We start from the raw sequence: 21,093 nt of genomic DNA on the forward strand, positions 1-21,093 counted from the left end.
ATCTTCCTTATCACTCCCCACGTCCCAGGGCTTCATATTCAAAGAACAGGTTCTACAGCTCCTGGCCAGAGAAAAATGGCTCAAAGCCGCCCCTATTTCCTCCAGATTCTCCAGTTCTCTTTGTCTAATGCCAATTTAGTTGGGGTGATCACATAGGTACAAATTCCAGAGCCTTGAGAAAAAGCCTTCATGACTAAGGAATTTATGGGGGCATGAGCTTTCCTAACCACCAGTCCACTTTATCACAGTCATGGATCACATATGTATCACGCAGGCAGCAATAAATTCCAATTCTGCTAATTTTCTAAGAGGATACAACAGGAGGTCATATATAGTAGAAAAGTTACAACAGTTGAAGTCAGTGTACAAATATTCTATAGGAGTAAAATTAGGGGCTGGAAACCATGGCTATATTCTTCCTTCCTTGGACATTGCATTATCATCCCATGTTTGCTACTAGATTGCCCTATATAGGCAAGGCAATCCAGTTACAAATTACTGCGACAGCAGGAGAGCACAGTGTCCAGTGACGTGCAGGTGCCGCCCTGAAATAATAAGTTTCTGAGAACTCTTCTTGGGCTTTTCCCGCTCCATTCCCCTGTCATATCGACCACAAATGCAGAGATATTTGCATTGGCAACAGAATCCACACGAGGATGTGCACTTTGCTTTTTCAGCTACCATTTCCTCTCGACTTTGCCATTGGAGGGATTTTTCAGGCTTTTAAAAGAATCGGTAAGTGCTATTGTGCTGTAGCATTATCATATATCTGTTTCCAAACTGGGCCACAGAGTGTGAATTAATATACTGCAAAATGGAGTTGGGGGGTTTCTCTACAGACCTGCAGAAAGTTCCAAGTTTGCAAAAAAATCTGAAAAAAAGAAAACGCAAAATACACATTCAGGGGATTAAAACTCTCCAAAATAATACAAACACCACCTGTAGCTTTAAAAAAAGACTATCCACTGAGCTATCAGTGGCCAGTTTGGAAGTTATTAGGCAACCACAACACTATTGCTAAGCATTCCGAGCTTTGGTTTCTGTAAAGTGAAGCCATGGGGACGGGGCATGAATGGACTTGAACCAAACAGCCTTTGAAAGGGTTCCATCCCCTTCAACTGTCATGTCCTGTGTTAGAGGAAGACAAGCCTGGCAGCAACCACCAGGCACTCACTACCCACACTACTCAGCCTGGAGGAAGAGAGACCCCCAGACAACAGAGCTTGACAGATCCTAGAGAGAGGCTGTCAGGGGGATGGAAAGAGAGAAAGCTGAAGACAGTGGAACCAATAAAGGTAAGTTGGTTGGCAGATGAAAAAAAGAGAAGAAAACAGGAAAAGGAGAGAAGCAAATGGAGGCTACCAAAAAAGAGAAAGAGGAAATTGTGGTGGAAGGGATACAAAGGAAAATGAGATGGATCTTGCTAGTCCTTGTGGATTCTCCACTAGTAAAGACCTGTTGCCATGATCGCCTAGTTCCTCTGAATTCCTGATTTTCATTTTTTAAAGAGTCTCTATATCTCATTGCGGAGATATAAGGGGAAAGGTATGTCTCCAGACTGAAAAGAGCTTAAATGTAAAGCCAGAAACCCAGTAGAGCTAGTAAGTCATGGGAACAGATTATGCTAATGTTATAAAATTATATTGATTTAGCAATTACTGATTTTTTTAAAACTCCACCCCCCAAGGCTTCCAATGGCATGGGAAGAAATGGTGGTTGCAAGGGGCAGAGGCAAAGAAAATGGAGCCAATGTGGATGGGACCTTAAAAAGCACTCCTCTTTCTGTTCACTTGGCATGCAAACATGCTTGGACCATAAGACTGTATCAAGCCAGATTTGGGAATGATCTTAACATAGTGGAGAAAAGTGGGCAATTAGGGGACAGTGTCATATGGACACTCCAAAAAGTCCTGCTCCAGTTTAGGTGTCAAACTGAAGCAAAATCTCTACATGTAAGCAACTGGTTTCTCGTTCTTCGTGAAAGAGGCTTTTGGCAGCTCAGGAATGGCTCTGTTTTCTGCCATGCCAGAGTCTTGCAATTTTATTTACTTACTGAATGTAAATCCATTTGTTTGGATTACAAGTTGTTGTTTATAAACATTAAATCATTTATTTATATTTGGCTTGCCATCTTTTTTATTATAAGGATCTGCTCTTTATTAAGGCTTAAAAGGTAGTGTTCGTACCTTTGGTGTGACACATCACACCAAAATCAATTTAATTTTTGCGAGAGTAGTCTATTCTAATAACATAAGAGTAATGTTTTTTTACATGTGAGAGGTCTCTGGCCTATGGGGCCCCCCAAAGTTCTATCTTGTCCCACATGCTTTTAAACATCTGTGTAAAGATGGAGACTTCCGGTTTGGGATTCATGGAGGTCTAACGCAGCTCCATTTGCGGAGCTGACCGGACTGCCGTTTTAAGCGGCCGGCGGGGTGAAAATAGCCCGCGGCCGACTGCTCTCAGGTGGAGAGCAGGCAAAGAACGCTCGAGACCCTAGGGCGCGTTGATCTCGGACGAGGGGGGGCTCTACACAACGGGTCCCCTCCCGATCCTTGAGGTCCCACCCTGAGACGGGTCGGCTACAATCTCTGCGGCAGTTTTGGGGCCAATTCGGCTGGCATAAGACCTACATACCCAAGCTTCGATTGGGGGAAGAAGTGGAAAGGAGAATTTGAAATCGAAACAGCGATTACAACCCGAGAAAAGTGAAGGGAAGGTAAAGATCACTATCTTCCGATACGGGACAGATTGATAAAAACAGAGAGGAAAAAAAAGTAGACTTTTAAACTGCAACAGACTAGTGAAAAGGAGGGGAAGCTTCGGCAGGAGTTGTATTAGAAAAGAGACTAAGTTTAAAGAAGTTATTAAAGAAATCGGACTATTGTTTTGAATACCTGTGGCTTTGGAGCTGTGAGAAAAAGACACCATCGCGAGATCTGCTGTGGGAAGACGGGAGACAGGAAGTGCGTAACAACAATAGAGCGGCTGGAGAGAAGCGGCCCTGGCTGGAGGGCAGGAAGAAGGGAATCGCCATCTTTGAGAGGGGAAGGGCCGCGGCCTCAGCGGAAAAGGAAGTAGGCCATATTGGATTATAAAATCATAGAGAGACCATAGAGAAAAGACGCCCGACATTTTGGACCCTTTAAAATTAATTTATGCAAGAAGACCGGGACATTTGAAATAAAAAAGGTACTAAATTTAACGCCACGGAGTTAAGGAAGAGAGCAGACTCGTGGGAGCGAGCTAAAGCAAGCCCCACGATGTCGAAGAAAGAGTGGCAATCGGCAATAGAAAACCTGGATAAAAAACTTTTGGAGGTGATTAAAGAATTTAAAGACATGAAATTGGAGCTGATTAAAGAGGTTAAACGGACAGTAAAATCGGAGCTGTCAGAAGTAAAATCGGAGCTGTCAGAAGTGAAGAAAGGTATGGAAACAATACAAAGTGAATTACAAGGGACGCAGCAGAGAGTTAAAACAGTAGAAGGAGCGATGGAGAACCTAGCAGACACGCAACAAACAGAGATGAGGCTGATGAGGGGAAGGATGGCGGTTGCGGAAAGCAGAAATATGGAGAAGCAGCTCAGATTTCGCGGCCTGCCGGAAGTGGAAGGAAAGACAGCGCAAGAACAGATGACGGAGGTGTTAGCTGAATACCTGGGGAAGGAGGAGGAGGATGTTGTGGCTATCCTAGATGTGGCATATCGTGTGAACTCGAGAATTGCAACCCAGAGGAAACTACCAAGAGACGTGATTGTACAATTTACAACAAGAAACATGAAAGAGAAGATTGTGACTAAACAGTTTCAAGATCCATTGGAGATCGATGGCAAGACAATTATCATAATGAAGGAACTACCCAGATCAGTGTTACTAGATCGGAAAAAATATAAAGGGCTAATCCAGATGTTGAAGGACATGAAAATCAGGTACAGATGGGAGCTTCCAGAGGGTTTGTCCTTCGAATTTGGAGGCGCTAAAAAGCGTATCAGATCTGAGCGGGAGATGGAGCGATTTATAAGGGACAATGAAAAAGACTTACCAACAAGATTATGAATATGGAGTGTAAAGTATTATCTTGGAATGTAAATGGACTAAACTCACCGAACAAGAGAAAAAATATTTTTCACTGGCTATTAAAACAAAAATGTGATATTGTTTGTTTGCAAGAGACTCATATTCGAAAACAGGATGTAAAATATCTAAAACTGGGAAAATTGGGCAAAGACTTTGTAGCGGCCTCAAGTAAAAAAAAAAGAGGAGTGGTGTTGTATGTAAAAGAGGAGCTACAACCAAAATTTATAATGAAAGATGTGGAAGCCAGATTTGTAGCAGTGGAATGTACTTGGAATCTAAAGAGAGTGTTGGTAGTCGGAATCTATGCACCCAACGGTGCAAAAGAGAGCTTCTTTGAGGATTTGAGGAAGCATTTAGATGATCTTTCATATGACCAAATAATTCTTGCTGGAGACTTCAATGGAGTGACAGACTTGGAACTGGATAAAAAGACTACTATGACACAAAAGAAAAGAGGACTATTACCAAAGCTCTTTTTTGAGTTGATTCAACAAGAGACTCTTGAAGATGTATGGAGGAGAGAATATCCTAAAAGTAGGCAGTTTACTTTTTACTCTGCAAGGCATTCCACGCTATCAAGAATTGACATGATCTGGGCCTCAAAAGATTTGGCGTTATGGACTAAAGATGTAGAAATAATGCCGATGGTAGGCTCAGATCACAACCCAATTATGTGGAAGCTGGGGAAAAGGAGGAAAAGGAAAGCATGGAGAATAAATGAGGATTTGTTACAGGAAAAAGAGAATATGGAAATATTGAGAAGAGAGACAAAGTTTTTCATTCAATACAACGTGAATAAAGAAGTACCAACTGATAAAGTTTGGGATGCTTATAAGGCGGTTATAAGGGGCATACTAATGGACTTAAATGGTAGAGCAAGGAAGAAGAAAGAGGAGAAGAGACATGAGATTGAGGAGAAAATAAAAACTAAGGAAATACAGTTAAAAAAGAGACCAGGGAAAAAGAAATTATACCAGGAAATTAAAATATTGCAAGAACAGCTAACAGCAATGAGTAATAAAGCCTTCGACAATACATCGAGTAATAAAGAATTGGAGTGGAATCTTAAAAGGCTGAATCAAAAAGTATTTGAGGGTGCAAACAAACCTGGGAAGTACCTGGCATGGCAACTGAAGAAAAGAAGGGAAAAGAAAATAATAAATAAAATTTGTGAAGATGACAAAACGTATTTGGAACAAAATACCATTAGTAGAGCCTTTTATAAATTCTACGCTAAACTGTATAATAAGAAAGAAGTAAATAAAGACTCAATAGCATCATATTTGGAGAAAATGACACTTCCAGAAATCTCGGACGCTTGGAGAAATAAACTGAACAGTGAAGTAACGGATGAGGAAATAAGTAAGGCAATACAATCTGCAAATCTAGGAAAGGCGCCAGGGCCAGACGGACTTACAGCTAAATTTTATAAGACTATGGCCAATGAGCTGGCACCATTCCTAAAGGAGGTGATCAATGGAGTTTTAAGGGATCAAAGGATTCCAGACACTTGGTCTGAAGCGAACATATCATTGATCCCAAAAGAGGGTCAAGACTTGACTAGTGTGAAAAATTACAGACCTATATCGTTACTCAACAATGACTATAAAATCTTTGCGAAGATTCTGGCGGAGAGACTGAAGGGGTGGCTTTCGGAAGTTATAGAGGAGGAGCAAGCAGGCTTTCTACCAGACAGACAAATAAGAGACAATTTAAGGAAAGTGATTGATGCTATTGAATACTATGATAAGCGTTGTGATAAAGAGGTTGGCTTCTTCTTTGTTGACGCTGAAAAGGCATTTGACAACTTAAACTGGGACTTTATGTTTGCCACTATGGAAAAGCTACAATTAGGAGAAAGATTCATCAGAGCAATTAAGGAAATCTATAGGGACCAGACTGCAGCAATTGTGGTAAATGATGAATTGACCAAGAAATTGACTATAAGCAAAGGAACAAGACAAGGTTGCCCGTTGTCTCCACTGTTGTTCATTTTAGTATTGGAGATTCTGATGATACAAATACGACAAGATGAGGAAATTCGAGGAATAAAAATAAAGGACTATTCATACAAGGTCAGAGCATTTGCGGATGACATAATGTTAATTGTAGAGGACCCACTGGAGAACATGCCAAAAGTGATAGATAAGATCAAGGAGTTTGGAGACTTGGCAGGTTTCTTCATTAATAAAAAAAAGTCAAAGATATTATGCAAAAACATGACTAAGCAGAAACAACAATTGTTAATGGAAACAACGGATTGTGAAGTAACAAGTAAGGTGAAATATCTGGGAATTGAACTGACTGCAAAGAATATAGATTTGTTCAAGAATAATTATGAAAAATTGTGGATTCAGATTGAGAGAGACTTGATTAAATGGAATAGGCTCAATCTGTCATGGTTGGGTAGGATTGCAGCGGTTAAGATGAATGTGTTACCAAGAGTGATGTTTTTGCTACAGACAATACCAATCATCAGAGACTCTAAACAATTTGAAAAATGGCAGAGGAAAATATCAGATTTTGTATGGGCAGGCAAGAAGCCTCGAGTGAAAATGAAAGTTTTACAAGATGCAAAAGAAAGAGGCGGAATGCAACTGCCCAATCTGAGACTTTATCACGATGCAATCTGCCTAGTTTGGCTGAAAGAGTGGATGACATTAAAGAACAAGAAACTATTAGCCCTAGAGGGATATAAAAAAATATTTGGATGGCATGCATACCTATGGCATGACAAAGTAAAGGTCAACTCGATGTTCCTGCACCATTTTGTACGGAGAAGTCTATACATAATCTGGAAGAAATATAGAATTTACCTACAAGAAGGAACTCCTTGGTGGGTGGTTCCATATGAGGTGATAGACCCGAGAGCTGTTGACAATGAACGGCAATGTTTGACATACAAAGAAATAACCAAAATAGAAGCATCTAAACTCAGAATAAAGACGCAAGAGGAACTATCACCGAACTATGATTGGTTCCAGTATAGACAGATCAGAGATTTGTATAATTCGGACTCTGTGAAGGGAGGTATACGAATAGAGAATTCGGAACTAGAGCAGACCCTTTTCAAAGAGGACAAGAAAAGAATATCCAAGGTATACCAATTACTGTTGAAATGGTATACTGAGGATGAGACAGTCAAAACACAAATGGTGAAATGGGCTATAAATTTTAATAAAGAGATAACAATGGAGGCATGGGAATACTTGTGGAAGACTACAATGAAGACAACGACATGTACAAATATTAAAGAGAATATTTACAAAATGATTTATCGTTGGTACATGACACCAAAGAAGATTGCGCTAGGGAACTTGAACACTTCTAATAAATGCTGGAAATGTAGGAAACATGAGGGGTCCCTCTATCACATGTGGTGGTCGTGTGATGTAGCTAGGCAGTACTGGGGGGAAATAATAAGAGAAATGAGCGAAATTTTACAATTTCAAATAAATAAGAACCCAGAACTCCTGCTACTAAACTTGGGAATGGAGGGAATTCCAGCCCATCATAGGACGTTGATATTTTATATGACAGCAGCAGCCAGACTTTTGTATGCGCAAAAATGGAAAGTACAAGAAGTGCCAACTATTGAAGATTGGATTTACAAATTGCTGTACATGGCAGAAATGGACAAGATGACAAGAAAACTGAGAAATCTGGACTCAGGGCAGTTTAACACAGATTGGGAGAAGCTGAAACAATATCTGGAGAAGAAATGGGAGGTGGGAGGAAAACTGTGGCAGTTTGAGAACTACTGAAGTATAATAGAATGTAGAGGGGGGTGACTTTACCGGGGGGAGAAGAGATAAATGTGAATTTATAAGCAGTTAGATTAATAGATTGAGATATATATAGATATATATAGGTTAATAGATAGAATATTGATGGAAAATAATTAATGATAAGGTTTAAATATAAGTAATGAGTAACCAACAATATTTTCTTTCTTTGATAAGATTTGATAAGATTTTGCACCAAACTGAAGAGTTAAATTGATGTGATGAGTTATATAGAATTACCATAAAAAGATACAATGAGTAATATATAGAGAATAAGTCAAATTGTTTGATTTAAATGTAAGAGTTTTATGGTTTATGATATATAGATTTATGATATATATAGAAATATTTAAAACTGGAAATGGGATAAATTGTTTATCCAAGATGGAAACAAAGACTTACAGTTTGGGTATATAACAAGAAAAGTAGTTAAGGATGTACTGCTTAGTATAATGAAGAATGTATATTTGTTTTAGATAGAGGAATTTAACAGAAGTAAGGGAAAAGGGACAAAGGGTGGGAAAGCTGTTGGAAGTCAACAAAAGGGGGGGAAAGGGAGGGGGTTAGAAGTGAAAAATTTGGGGAAAATTGAATGTAATGTAAAAAAAAAATAACGGATTCTAACCCAATAAAAATTTTTTCAAAAAAAACCAAAAAACATCTGTGTAAAGATGCTGGGAGAAGTCATCTAGAGATGTGGGCTGAGTTGCCATCAAGATGCAGATGACACTCAGCTCTGTCTTGCTCTTCTAGCACATAGGGAGGCTGTGGAAACCATGAACAGGTGCCTGGAGGCAGTTTTAGAATGTCTGAGAGCTAACAAACTGAAACTTGATCCTGACAAAACAGAAGTTCTACTGGTGAGGGGAAGGTTTGGTCCAAGAAATGGGATATATCTTGTTCTGGTTGGGGTTGCACTCCCTCTAAAGCTGCAGATTCATATATTGGGGAGGGCTGCTGGACCCGTGCCTCCTGTTTAGGGTTCCCAGTTGCCCTCCAGTGGTGGGCAAATTTCCAGTGGTTTGCCCCATTGCCTGCCAATTGCTGGCTATTGGTGGGAGGTGGCAAGCTGCCTGGCAATTGCCTGCCACTGGCAGGTCACCCAAGCAAGCACACAGTGGGTGTGCTCCCAGGGGGATGCAACGGCATCACTTCCTTGAAGTGACATCACTGAAGTGATGTCATTGCACAGGCTGCAGGAGTGCTCCCGCTCTCCGCAGGGGCCAATTTTGGCCCCAAATGGGCTGGATTAGCCCTGTATAAAGCATGGAAACACTCCTGTGCTAGGGAGATGATGTAACTTCTGGAAGTGACGTCGTCACATCGTCATCAGGAGTGTGCGCATTGTGCGTGTGCAAGGATCACCATCCTGGTGAATACCGGCCCCTGCCCCTCCTGCTGGGAGGGTATAGGGATCTGGCAATCCTACTTCTGTGGCAGTAATAGAGGTGGCAGCAATAACCAGGTGTGCCTTTGCCCACTTCAGCTGGTGTATCAGCTGCATGCCCTGGAAACATCTAGATTACTGCAATGTGCTCTATATGAGGTTGCCCTTGGAGACTGTCTAGAAGGTACAGTTGGTAGAGAATGCTACAACCAGAATGTTGACTGGAGTGAGTTGTAGGGAGTCGGACCATTTCACTCTAGTCTTGTTCCATCTACACTGGCTCCCAGACTTCTTCTGAGCCCAATTCAAGATGCTGGTATTAACTTTTAAAGCTCTATATGGCTTGAGGTCAGCATATCTTAAGGACCACCTTCTCCCATATGAAACTACCCATCCACTCCAGTCATCTTTGGAGGCCCTGCTTCAGGTGCCCCCACCATGAGCCTAAATAGGTGGGAACCCAAGAAAGGGCCTTCTCATTCATGGCACCAAAATTTTGGAACTCTCTCCCCATAGAGATTTATCTGTCTCCTTCTATTGTTGTCTTTCATCAGCAGATGAAAACTTTTTTGTTTTGTTTGTCATTCCACCAGTAACTGTTATTGGCTCTCCTCCCTGGTTGTGTTATGATGTGTGTCTGTGTGTTTATATATTTTTATCAAATTGTTTATTTTACATATACTTTATTTTAAATGCTGTTTTAATGTTGAAATGTCTTAATATTTTGATGTTTGCCACGGGGGGACTATATTTGGGCGGGAAGGTGGTATAAAAATGTTTTAAACAACTAACTAACATGCCTCTTATTTTGGGAGTTCTTGAAATAGCCGTTCTAATTTATTAATTGATTAAAACACTGTTGTCCTGCTTAAAATGCCCTTTCAGTTGTGCCATGCTCCCAGTTTGCAGCAAAAACAAGGAATAAATTCCTTAATTCACTTGTGATGCTGAGTCACGGGTCTGAGATACTGACGTAAGAAATTTTTTTAGCAGCATGAAAGTAAGCTGCACGGTCCAATGGCTGGAGGGAAAAGACTTTCCTGTCACGATGACGCACTCTTTTCTTATAGGTTTATGCATGGTTTCAATCTTCTTTCTCTTTTCAGTAACATACCTTTTAGGGTCATAACCTGACCTAAAATATATATAAACCAATCCCACTTCCTCATATCTGTGTCACTGAAACCAAGAATTGCTCTTTAGTTTCCTGCCCAGTCTATTTGCAAAGCAAGGCTGGACCTCCCCTGTTATCACCACTAATTTTCATATCACCAGTCCTTGATTTGCTTTGGCTTGGTTTTTTACATACTTTAGTATTGTTGCTCCAGTGCTGATACAATCTCAGAGGCAAAGAATCTCAGTTCGGCATGAAATGGTGCCTCCTGGTTTCCATTCCTAACTTGCCGCACATTTGATGAGGGTCTTCATTAACACATTTCCCTCCTGGAACAGAATCCCTCCAAACGGCCATCTCTCCTAAAATGAATCTGTGCAGTGTGCACCAACTTAAATCCTCCCAGGAGTTCCTCTTTTCTACATCCTCACCCATGGTGGTTAGCAGCAGACCTATCTCAACCCAATCAGTACAGTTATCGGAAGGAAGCCAGTTTGTGCTCCCTTAAGGCTATTTTTCTCAGGTGCTCAGTTTACAATGTGGTTGGCTGACATTTTTGGTGCAACCTGTTTGGTAAATCGGTTTAACACTCCCCCCCCCCACTATGGAGGATAGGGAAAACAGCAGGATATATTTCAAATGCAAAAAGAATGTGGGGCTGAACTGAACTGAACTTTCCAACAGTGCAGTAGTTTTCAGGCAGTCCCGGGGGAAACTATTCCAGGGGTTTTCAACAACAACAATAAAAATCAATAATAGCAGGCCTGCAAAACAGCTTACTTTCCACTTCTGCAATGCACATGAGCTTGATGAGCACTGAGCACATTGAACACACTCACACCCTGGCCTACATAAAGCAAGTAGTACACAGTCACACCTTAAACATGGCCCAAGATCCTCTAGAATGTGCAGGGGGTTGTTACAGATCCTTGACAGGTGAGTCAATGTGGAAAGAGTTCCCTGAAGGTAGAGACTACTAGAGAGTCTGAAAACCACTGAACTAAATTATCATCACATTGGCCAGGATTTAACGTAAGAAGAACATAAGAAGGGCCCTGATGGATCAGACCATTAATCCATCTAATCCAATTTGTCTACTTTATTGGTTAATGTTACAGGTTGGAGTTTAGTGTTGGAATGTTTGTATTACAAAAAAGTTAAAAATATAAATAAAACTGTAAATTGAAAAAAAAAAGTCAGTTTCCACACATCCCAGTATAGCGCTAAACTCATGCAAAGAAGGCGTCTTCCTGGTGTGATTTCTGACGTCATTGCGCTACGATCCCATTTTCGTGGCGTGATGACGTCAGAAATCCTGCCAGGAAGGCGCCTTTGTTGCGTGAGTTTAGCGCTATGCTGGGACGTGTGGAAATGGCCCATTGGTCCATCTAGTCCAGCATCCTGTCTCACACAGTGGCCAGCCAGTTACTCTGGAGGGCCAACAACAAGACATAGAGGCTGAGCTGAGGCCTTCCCCTGAAGTTGCCTCCTGGCACTGGAATTTAGAAGTTCACTGCCTCTGAATATGGAGATTACAGCTTTAACCACAACCCTCCTTAGTAGGGTTAGGTAGATCCTCAGTTTTGTATTCTGGGAACCTTTTGCAGAAGAATACACTATATTCACTATTGGCGTGCCACTGAAAGCTGCCTCCCTGTGACAAATAGCCTAACCACAACTGAGCATAGCTGGCTTTATAAGACTTTCATGATGATGTTGGGAATCCCATATTCCCACCAGACATCCCTGGCAATCAATAGTGGAGAGACGAGACAGTCTCTTCATAAGAATGATGACGTAAGCAGTTCTAAATGTTATAGGTAGGATGGAAAGATCATTCACAATGGGGTGGATGTTTTCGGCAACCAACCTATGCTGAATATAACATGTACCCACATCAATGTTAGGGTTGCCAACCTTCAGCGGTGGCTGCAGAGCTCCTGGAATTACAACGGGTCTCCAGGCCACAGAGATCAGTTCACCTGGAGAAAATGGCTACTTTGGGGGGTGGACTCTATGGAATTATGCCATGCCAAGGTCCTTTCCCTCCCCAAACCCCACTTTCTCTAGGTTTCACCTCCCCCCCCCCCAGATCTCCAGGAATTTCCCAACTTGGAGCTGGCAACCCTAGTCAGTGTGGTGAGAAACTGTTATTTGGCAAGGATCCAACTTGTAGCTTTTCTGTATTACTGATGCATATTGTGTTGTATTAACAGTTGTTTGTTTAGAAGGATCAACACTTTCCAGTTTTGATTGCATGGTTGTTCAGCAGGTTTTTTAGCTTGGGGGAAGAGTGAGCCACAGAAATGAACTGTGCTTCTGTTTGCTCAGAGTTCAAAATTCTCTTCTGTTTTGCTGTGGCAGGAACACAGGTTGAAATAAAAGTGGGATTTTTTTTTTAACCAGTGTTTTGAGTAGCACATACCTACCAAGGTATGAGATCTGAAATTAGGTTGGGTGTGTGTGCTTCATATGACTGCACAAGATGCTTGGTTACTGTAAATCTGATAATCATCTGAAGCTGAATGCATGAATTGACACCAGTGAAAAGCATGTTTAAGGTGACCTGTGATACAGAAGTTTTTAAAATTTACTTCATTTATACCCAGCCTCTCTCTCCAATGTGGACCCAAAGTGGTTTATACTGTTATCCCCCTTTTATCCTCACAACAAAATGGTAAGGTAGCTTAGGCTGAGTGTGTATGACTGGTCATCCAGCAAACTTTAATGGCAGAGTAGGGATCTGAGCCTGGGTCTCCAGATCTTACAGCGCAATCCTAAAACGAGTTACTCCAGTTTAAACCTACTGAAAGCAATGGGCCGAGACTGGAGTAACTCTGTTTAGGATTGTACTGTTAGTCCGACACACTAACCGCTAAACCACACTATGGTGGCCCATTCAGACAGACAAATAATCACCTGATAATGCAACTCTTCCGAGATTTCTCCCCAGGACTGCAGGGGTTAAAGTGAAAGATTAGGCTCTGGGAGTCCCAAGTTCAAACCCACACTTCCAAGGAAACTCACTGGATGACCTTGAGCCAGTCACACGCTCAGCCTAACCTACCTCACAGGGTCGTTGTTTTAAGGAGAAAATGGGGATGGGGGGGAAACAATATTGTATGAGAAGTAGATTATTTTATTTACTTTGTTTATAGCCCAAATTTCTTGCTGAGATTCAAGGCGAATTACAAAATATATTTTTAAAAACTGATCAGACAGCAAATAAACAATGCAGCTGGACTAGGATTACAGAACTGGAAAAGATGCAAAAAAAAAACCCTATCAAAGGCATGCTGTGCCATAATGTAGAAAGTGGGTTACAAAGGTAGAGAACAATGCAGTAAATTAACGTGATACATACAGTAAGCATGTGTCACAAATATTGTAGTAAATAGAATTGCTAAGTCCAGAACAGCAAGCCAAATCAGCTTGAAGGGTCCAGCTGGTGCAGAATGGTCCAGCTTGATTATTCTCAGAAGCTAGGTAACACATGCCTATTGCTGCCATTCCATAGTCAAGCCATTGGCTGCCCATCAGTAACCAGGTTCAATTCAAGGTTCTGGCTATCATGTACAAAGCCCTTCATGGCCTTGGCCTCTCATATCTACAGGACAGCCTCTCTTCCTATGCCCCATTATGGCCGTTTCACTCATCTGAACAGGACCTTCTGCAGGTGCCAGCCTGCACTTAGGCAAAATCAACAGCTGCCCATACATGTGCATTTTCTGCCTGAAGCGGTCAGAAAAGCTCCCACTCTCCTGGTGGTGTCCCTGTGGGGGTGTGGTGGACATTAAAGCCATAAGATAACTTGCTGCTTGTGCTTTGGGCAAATCTGACGTCATTCCCTCTTTGCTAAATGACAGAGTTACACCAAGCTTACACAGAAATTCCCTGCTCCAAAGTAGGGACAGCAGGGAATTAACAGTCAGGAGAGAGTAACTCAATTGCTATTTAAAATCAAAGTTACAGTCTGTAAAATTGAGAGTTTGGAGGGAATCTCATCTACTTTTATAATTCTTGCAGTTTGAGCAGTGAGTCTGCTCCCTGGGGACAGCTTGTTCTAGAATACACTAAAAATGAAACAGTTTCTCTTATAAAATAACGACTGCATGTCCTGTATGTGTTCTATTTTTATAATCCAACTGGACCCATCCACAAAAGGTCTGATAATGCTAAAGCAGGTGCAGACACTAAAGAGCCTTGGCTTCGAGAGGGGGGGGGGTAACAATGGAGCTGAAGGCTTTTGGAGCGGAAGGTTGTTTTTTTTTTAACATTTGAACTTTCAATGGTTAAATTACTATTATAGGGAGGTATAGTTTCCAAGTCCGATTGGGTTTTCTTTCTGAGAAAGGGGAACACTATCAGTTTTGCCCTCTTTGGGTTCCACCCAGAACTTCTGTACTCAGGTCTATTACATCTTCAGTCCATTCTCTAACTTCTGCCAACATCACAGTCTGTACCATACGCACTGGTTGGTTTTGTTCACTTCACACAGTTATTCTCAGGAGATTTCTGCAAGAATTGGGTAGCTTATATTGCTAAATTGCATCTTTTTTGGTTTAACACCAACTCCTTTTCCAACATCACGATCTACACAGTGCCAAACACGTATCTTTCAAGAGAGAAGGGGGTGTATGCTCATCTCTTATCACTTCTGGAGAGAAAGTCAACCTTGGAATGTTTTTATCTGCTCCTCTATGTGGCAAAGTAGAGAACTTTCTATTGTAACCATGAAAGAAGCTGGAAGGAAGGCGGGGGGGGGGGGACCACTTTACACATAGGCCGCTTATGATTCCTTTTATGCTGGTTCCACACTGGCTTTCTGCAAACTATGCAAAATTGAATTATTCAGGAGGGCTTTTTACACAGGGAACAGGACTGGGCTGTAAGGAAATGGTTTGAAGAGATATGTTGGAAAGGAACCGGCAATGCAGACTGCACTACTGTATACTGTATATTGCTGTATGTTCCTACTGGATAGTTCCATGTTGTGTAATATGTGGTGTCAGTTTGCTTATGTGTTGTCTCAGCATCATTTTCAGCTCTGTATCAGATTTCTGCTTGTCTCCAAATTTCTGTAATCTTTACCCCCATTTTATTGCTTGCTTATTGAATGTCCGCACCATTGATTGTATTAACCTGCACTGTGTAATTTGCCTTTTGTCTCAGTGAGGAAGGTGGACTATACATAGCATAAATAAAACTCTTTGCAGTATGGAGATCAGTTTTGATTCAGTTTTAATCCCCAGGCCCTACTTGGAGGCTGGTAATCCTAGGACTCTATGACTCTACATCCCTGCTGAGCTCCCTCCCCTCACCAAAGTCTATCCTCAAATCTCCAGGAATTTCATAACTTAGAGTTAGCATTAGCAACCCTGCTGACTCATGGGCTGTGGACCACCGTTCTGCAACGTTATCATACGTAACATGCTAACATAACATATTAGATATATTAAATACATACTTTAAAAATGAATCTTATTAGCATCCTCCTGTGAAATGGCTGACTGGGTCCTAGATGAGCAATTAGGGGTCACAGAGGTAAGAAGAGTAGAATTACCCTAATGTGCACACTAAACATTTTTTTCTTTAAAAGTGCACCCCACCCCCAACTTTCTGCCCACAAAACACAGAGGCAGTGATTTACCAGGAACATATACCAGCAAACAGGAATTGCCCCTGGTAAAATCGAACAGCTGGAACATACACTCTGTACCATCCTCCTTTTGCGTGGTTAGGGTTGCCAGCTCCAAGTTGGGAAATTCCTGGAGATCTGGGGGAGACACCTGGAGAAAGTGGGGTTTGGGGAGGGAAAAGACCTTGGCATGGCATAATTCCATACAGTCCACTCCCCAAAGTAGCCATTTTCTCCAGGTGAACTGATCTCTGTGGCCTGGAGACCAGTTGTAATTCCGGGAGATCTCCAGCCACTACCTGGAGGCTGGCAACCCTATGTGTGTTTAGTGTAGAGCTTACCTATCCTGTTTCCAGTTCACTCCTTCAGTCTTATTCTGAAGCCAACACAAAGGAGACGCTGGTAGCTTCAGCACTAGTGCTTCCAACTGGTAGAGAACATTTACCTAATGGAGAGCATGAGGAGCGCCCACTGAAAGACGCCACATCCTCACACCAAAAAGAGGGCCAAGCTCAAGCCCCTCCTTTACAGACCTCAAAGGAGAAACATTCAGCTTTTCCAACTCATTTAGAATTTTTATTCATGTAAACAGGATTTTCAAGACCAGCATATTGTCATCCTAGCATAAGTTTTGAGTGGGCTCAATTCCATGAAAGCTCATACTAGAGTAAAAACTTGTTTGCCTTTGTTTTTGCTGCAACATAGCTGCTACTCTGGATTTGTTTATGTAGAAACTTTTATTCAGGAAAAAGATCCACGCAGACTTCTATTTTTCCCCAACTCTTCCATCCCCAAATCCAGGGACGAAAACGAAGGATTATTAGGACTTGAAGGAAAGTCTGACGCGAGTTTTCTTTGAACATCGAAGCGGAAACCCTCCTTTTTTGCATAGGAACCTCAGTGCCACAGGCCCACTGTCGCTAGCTCGTTGCTTCCAAGGCAACGGGAGACGCTTTAATTGAGGCACAACTGTAGCTTACTTCCGGACATTGGACTTCCTGCTTCCGGTTCTCTAGGAAGAAGAGGAATTTTTGTTTGGGTAAGGGGTTAAACTGTTTCTCGCGCCAGAAACGCTGGGGAAGGAGCTTGGGAAGGAAGTTCTAAAGCAGGGAGGAGCAGGAAAGCAGCTGCGTCCAAGGGAAGGATTGGTAATAGCTGTGCCTTTCTCCGCAATTTGATTTGCCGTAGTTATCAACCGGTAATACTTAATATCTCCGTGGAAAGATTTTCCTGTTGATTTTCGCATATTAGGTAGCTATTAAAGACACAAGATCAGAGCAGGCTGCTCCCCTCTATCCTGCTCCAGCACAGTTGGCAGCCTTACTTGAGAAAATGATTCCTGGCTCAGTGTTAGCATCCGGGGCAACTTTAGAAAACCTAGTGTGAAGAAGTGAATGACTAAAAGTAAGTATCAGTATTGTATAGAGGTTAGAGTGCTGGGCTTGGAGTAGGGAGACCTGGGTTCACATCCTTGATAACCACAAAACTGCTGTCTGAAGAAGGATGCTCTGGCTTTTGAAAATTTACACGCTAAAAATTTTGTTGATCTCTGAGGTGCCTCTGGAGTCAAATCCTGCAGTTCTACTGCAGACCAGCACAGCTACCCACCTAAAACTTACCAGGGGCCTTTAGCCATTTATTCTCTGTTAGCCTAACCTATTTTATAGGGTTCTTGTGAGAATAAAGGGGGATGGGGAATGGAGAACCATGTATTCCTTCCTGAACTTGAAAGAGGAAGGGTGGGATTTAAAAAGCACCAAATAAATATGACCTTTAATTCAGGGAACACTTTTTTTTTGCTATAAAGATTTACAGTTAAATCCTAAGCAGAGTTACTCACGTCTAAGCCAATTGATTCTGGGTTTTGTTTCTTGCTTCTAGCTCACGTATGGGTTATGAGCTATAAAATAGCTGCTATGGCTATTTTATAGCTCACAACCCATGGTGACTGCCATTGGATTAAATGGACTGCCATTGGTGGTGACTGCCATTGGATTAAATGGATTTAAAAGGTTATTAGATTTTATGGAGGTCTGTCACAGGCTACTAGCCATTGCAGCTGAATAAGACCTGTGGGTTCAGATGCAGAATACCTCTGATTGACAGAAGGTGGAGAAGAGTAAGCCCTCACGGGCTCTTGCCAGCAGGCCCTACTTGTGGGCTTTCCTGTGACATCCAGCTGTCTACCGTTGAAAACAGGATGTTGGACTAGATAATCTCTCTTAAATTCTTATGATGCTGTAGGGATAGATCTGTTTTTAGTGTCTTCAAAAAGTAGATTTAATCATCACTGTTTTTTCCCTGGAGAGTACTCTGCAAGGAGAAAATGGGACAGTGATAATGTGTTTCTTGTGGGCTTACGGGTGAACATTTGACTTTTTAAGTGCTGAACTTCTACACACATCTCCAGTGCCCGTTTTAGTGCTTAAAAAGTTGCGGGGAGGGAGGAACAAAAGGATCTTTTCCTGCTTTTCTGCGGGCCTGATAGGGTTGTCAGATCCAGGTTGGGAAATTCCTGGAGTTTTTGGGGGGTGCAGCCTGGAGAGGGTGGGGTTTGAGAAAAAGAGGGGCCTCACTGGGGCCTCACCCTTCAGAGCAGCCATTTTCTCCAGGGGAACTGGTCTCTGTGGCCTGGAGGTCAATTGCAATTCCGGGAGATCTCCAGCTACCACCTAAAGCCTGGCATCCCTAGGGCCTACCTATGCAGCATTTTAAAACCCCTTTAAAATGACATATCTAACCAGTTTCTTCATACCATCCATGCATCTGACGAAGAGAACTGTGGTTCTCGAAAGCTTATGCTACAGTAAAGTTGGTTAGTCTTAAAGGTGCTACTGGACTCTTTTCTATTTTAAAACGGCAGTGTCCACTGGCTGGACCTGTGGATTCTGTCATATCTAGTTTGGCCCTAAATGATAGTGTATAGATCTGCATGATTAGCTAATCTTCCAGTAGATGGCAGTCACAGAGCCTGATGTCCTTAAATAACAGAAGAAGATTTCTGTTGTAGATTTCTCCTTTAACAGAACACAAAAAGGGGTCTTGTGGCACCTTAACAACAAACAGATTCATTATGGCACAAGCTTATGTGAACTTTAACTGCCATGTCACCAGATGCATAAAGTAGATCCTCATTTATGCATTTGATGACTCTTATGTCACAATAAATCTTTTGGTCTTAAGGTGCTGTTAGACACCTCTTGGTGTTTTTCTGCTGTGACGTGAAGCCTGTCCGCCCTCTGAAACTTCTTGTTGGATGTCTGTCCCCTTAGATAGGAACACAGACAATCAATGCTGTGACCACTCCCTCCCTGTATGAAATGAGACAAATCCTAGTGGAAATCAAAATCTACCTCCCCTCCCCACACCACCAGTGACCCTTGCTCCATGCCCAGAAGGTGGCAAAACACCATCAGGATCCCTAGCTAAACTGGCCTGGGGAAAATTGCTACCTGATCCCAAGGTAGCAATCAGCATGTAAGAAGGGGCCGTAAGAACTAAGCACTGATGTAACCCTTCCTGCCTGGGCACGTAAGAAGGGGCCGTGAGAACTAAGCACTGATGTAACCCTTCCTGCCTTCCCCTCTCATGATCTGCCTAGGTTCACAGAATCATCATTACTGTCAGATGGCCATCTTTCCTCTGCTTAAAAACCTCCCAAGAAGGAGAGCCCACCCCCTCCTGAGGAAGCCTGAAGGACCACTCTAACTGAGGGACCACTTTGTCAGGAAGTTCTTCCTAATGTTTAGCTGCAAACTCTTTTGATTTAATTTCAACCCGTTGGTTCTGGTCCAAACTTCTGGGACAATGGAAAACAACTCTGTGCCATCCTGTATATGACAGCCCTTCAAGTACTTGAAGATGGTTATCATATCACTTCTAGTCGTCTCTTCTCTAAGCTAAACATACTGAGCTCCTTCAACCTTTCCTCATAGGACTTGGTCTACAGACCCCTCACCATCTTTGTTGCCCTCCTCTGGACATATTCTAGCTTGTCTATATCATTCTGAAATTGTGGTTCCCCAAACTGAGCACAATACTGTAGGTGAGGTCTAACCAGAGCAGAGTAGAGCGATACCATCACTTTGCACGATCTAGACACTATGCTTCTGTTGTTACAGCCCCAAATGACATTTGCCTTTTTAGCTACCACATCACACTGCTTACTCAAGTTCAGTGTATGGTCTACTAAGACCCCTAGATCCTTTTTGCACATACTACTGCCAAGACCCCTATATCCTTTTCACACATACTACTGCCAAGACAAGTCTCCCTCATTCTATGATTATGCCTTTGATTTTTCTTACCTAAATGCAGAACTTTGCTTTTATCTCTGTTGAAATTCATTTTGTTTGTGTTTTAGCCCAGTTTTCCAGCTGTCAAGATCATCCTGTATCCTGACTCAGAGTGATTCCACACACGTTGGATAATGCACTTCCAATCCTCTTTATAGATCATTTGGAACGGATTTTTTTGTGTGCGGAACAAAAAATCCACCTCAAATGATTGATAAAGTGCATTAAAGTGCATTATCCAACATGTGCGGAATCAGCTTCTGTCTTCCACCGTATTTGCTACCCCTTCCATTTTAGTTTCATCCGCAAATTTAATAAGCTTTCCCTCTATTCCTTCATCCAAATCATTTATAAAAATGTTGAACAGAACAGGTCCCAGGACCGATCCCTGAAGCACTCCACTTGTCACTCTTCTCCAAGATGAGGAACCATTAACAAGCACTCTTTGGGTGTGATCTGTCAACCAATTACAGATCCACCTAACAGTAATAGGATCCAAACCACGTCTTACCATAAAATGAAGTATATCAGAAAAACTAGATATGGTAATGGTCCATTTAATAGATGGCTCTTTGCTGTGGTAATAAAAGAGTCCGTACGTATCTAGGATGAAGAGAGGCTTCTTGCAACTTTAGTGTTGTGCGAAAGAGAGAGTTTCAGGTGGTTCTGTTTTTCATACAGAGGCAATAAAGCTATATCAATTGACATTCCTTATTTTACACAACTGTTTTAAAAGGCAGTGTTGTATAGTGGTTAATGTCAGATCAGGATCTAGGAGACTCGGGTTCTGATTCC

The 21,093-nt window shown here is 42.0% G+C and overlaps 1 protein-coding gene across 6 annotated transcripts in view; it reads left to right on the top strand.

Annotated features, from left to right (window-relative positions):
- Window positions 1-714: 714 nt before the first annotated feature.
- NOSIP (nitric oxide synthase interacting protein) overlaps window positions 715-21,093 on the top strand; it is a 29,377-nt gene continuing 8,998 nt past the window's right edge. For 2 of the 6 annotated variants that reach the window (XM_054993320.1, XM_054993322.1), the window contains exons 1-2: window positions 1,177-1,295; window positions 16,805-17,042. The gene's annotated coding sequence lies outside the window, so the exon portion shown is untranslated. Of the gene's footprint in view, window positions 736-1,176; window positions 1,296-16,804; window positions 17,043-17,089; window positions 17,152-17,254; window positions 17,408-21,093 lie in introns of those variants that run through there. The other 4 variants (XM_054993321.1, XM_054993325.1, XM_054993323.1 and 1 more) reach the window with 4 other exon arrangements.

This window comes from Eublepharis macularius, chromosome 12, assembly GCF_028583425.1.
Source record: "Eublepharis macularius isolate TG4126 chromosome 12, MPM_Emac_v1.0, whole genome shotgun sequence".
Lineage (NCBI taxonomy): Eukaryota > Metazoa > Chordata > Lepidosauria > Squamata > Eublepharidae > Eublepharis > Eublepharis macularius.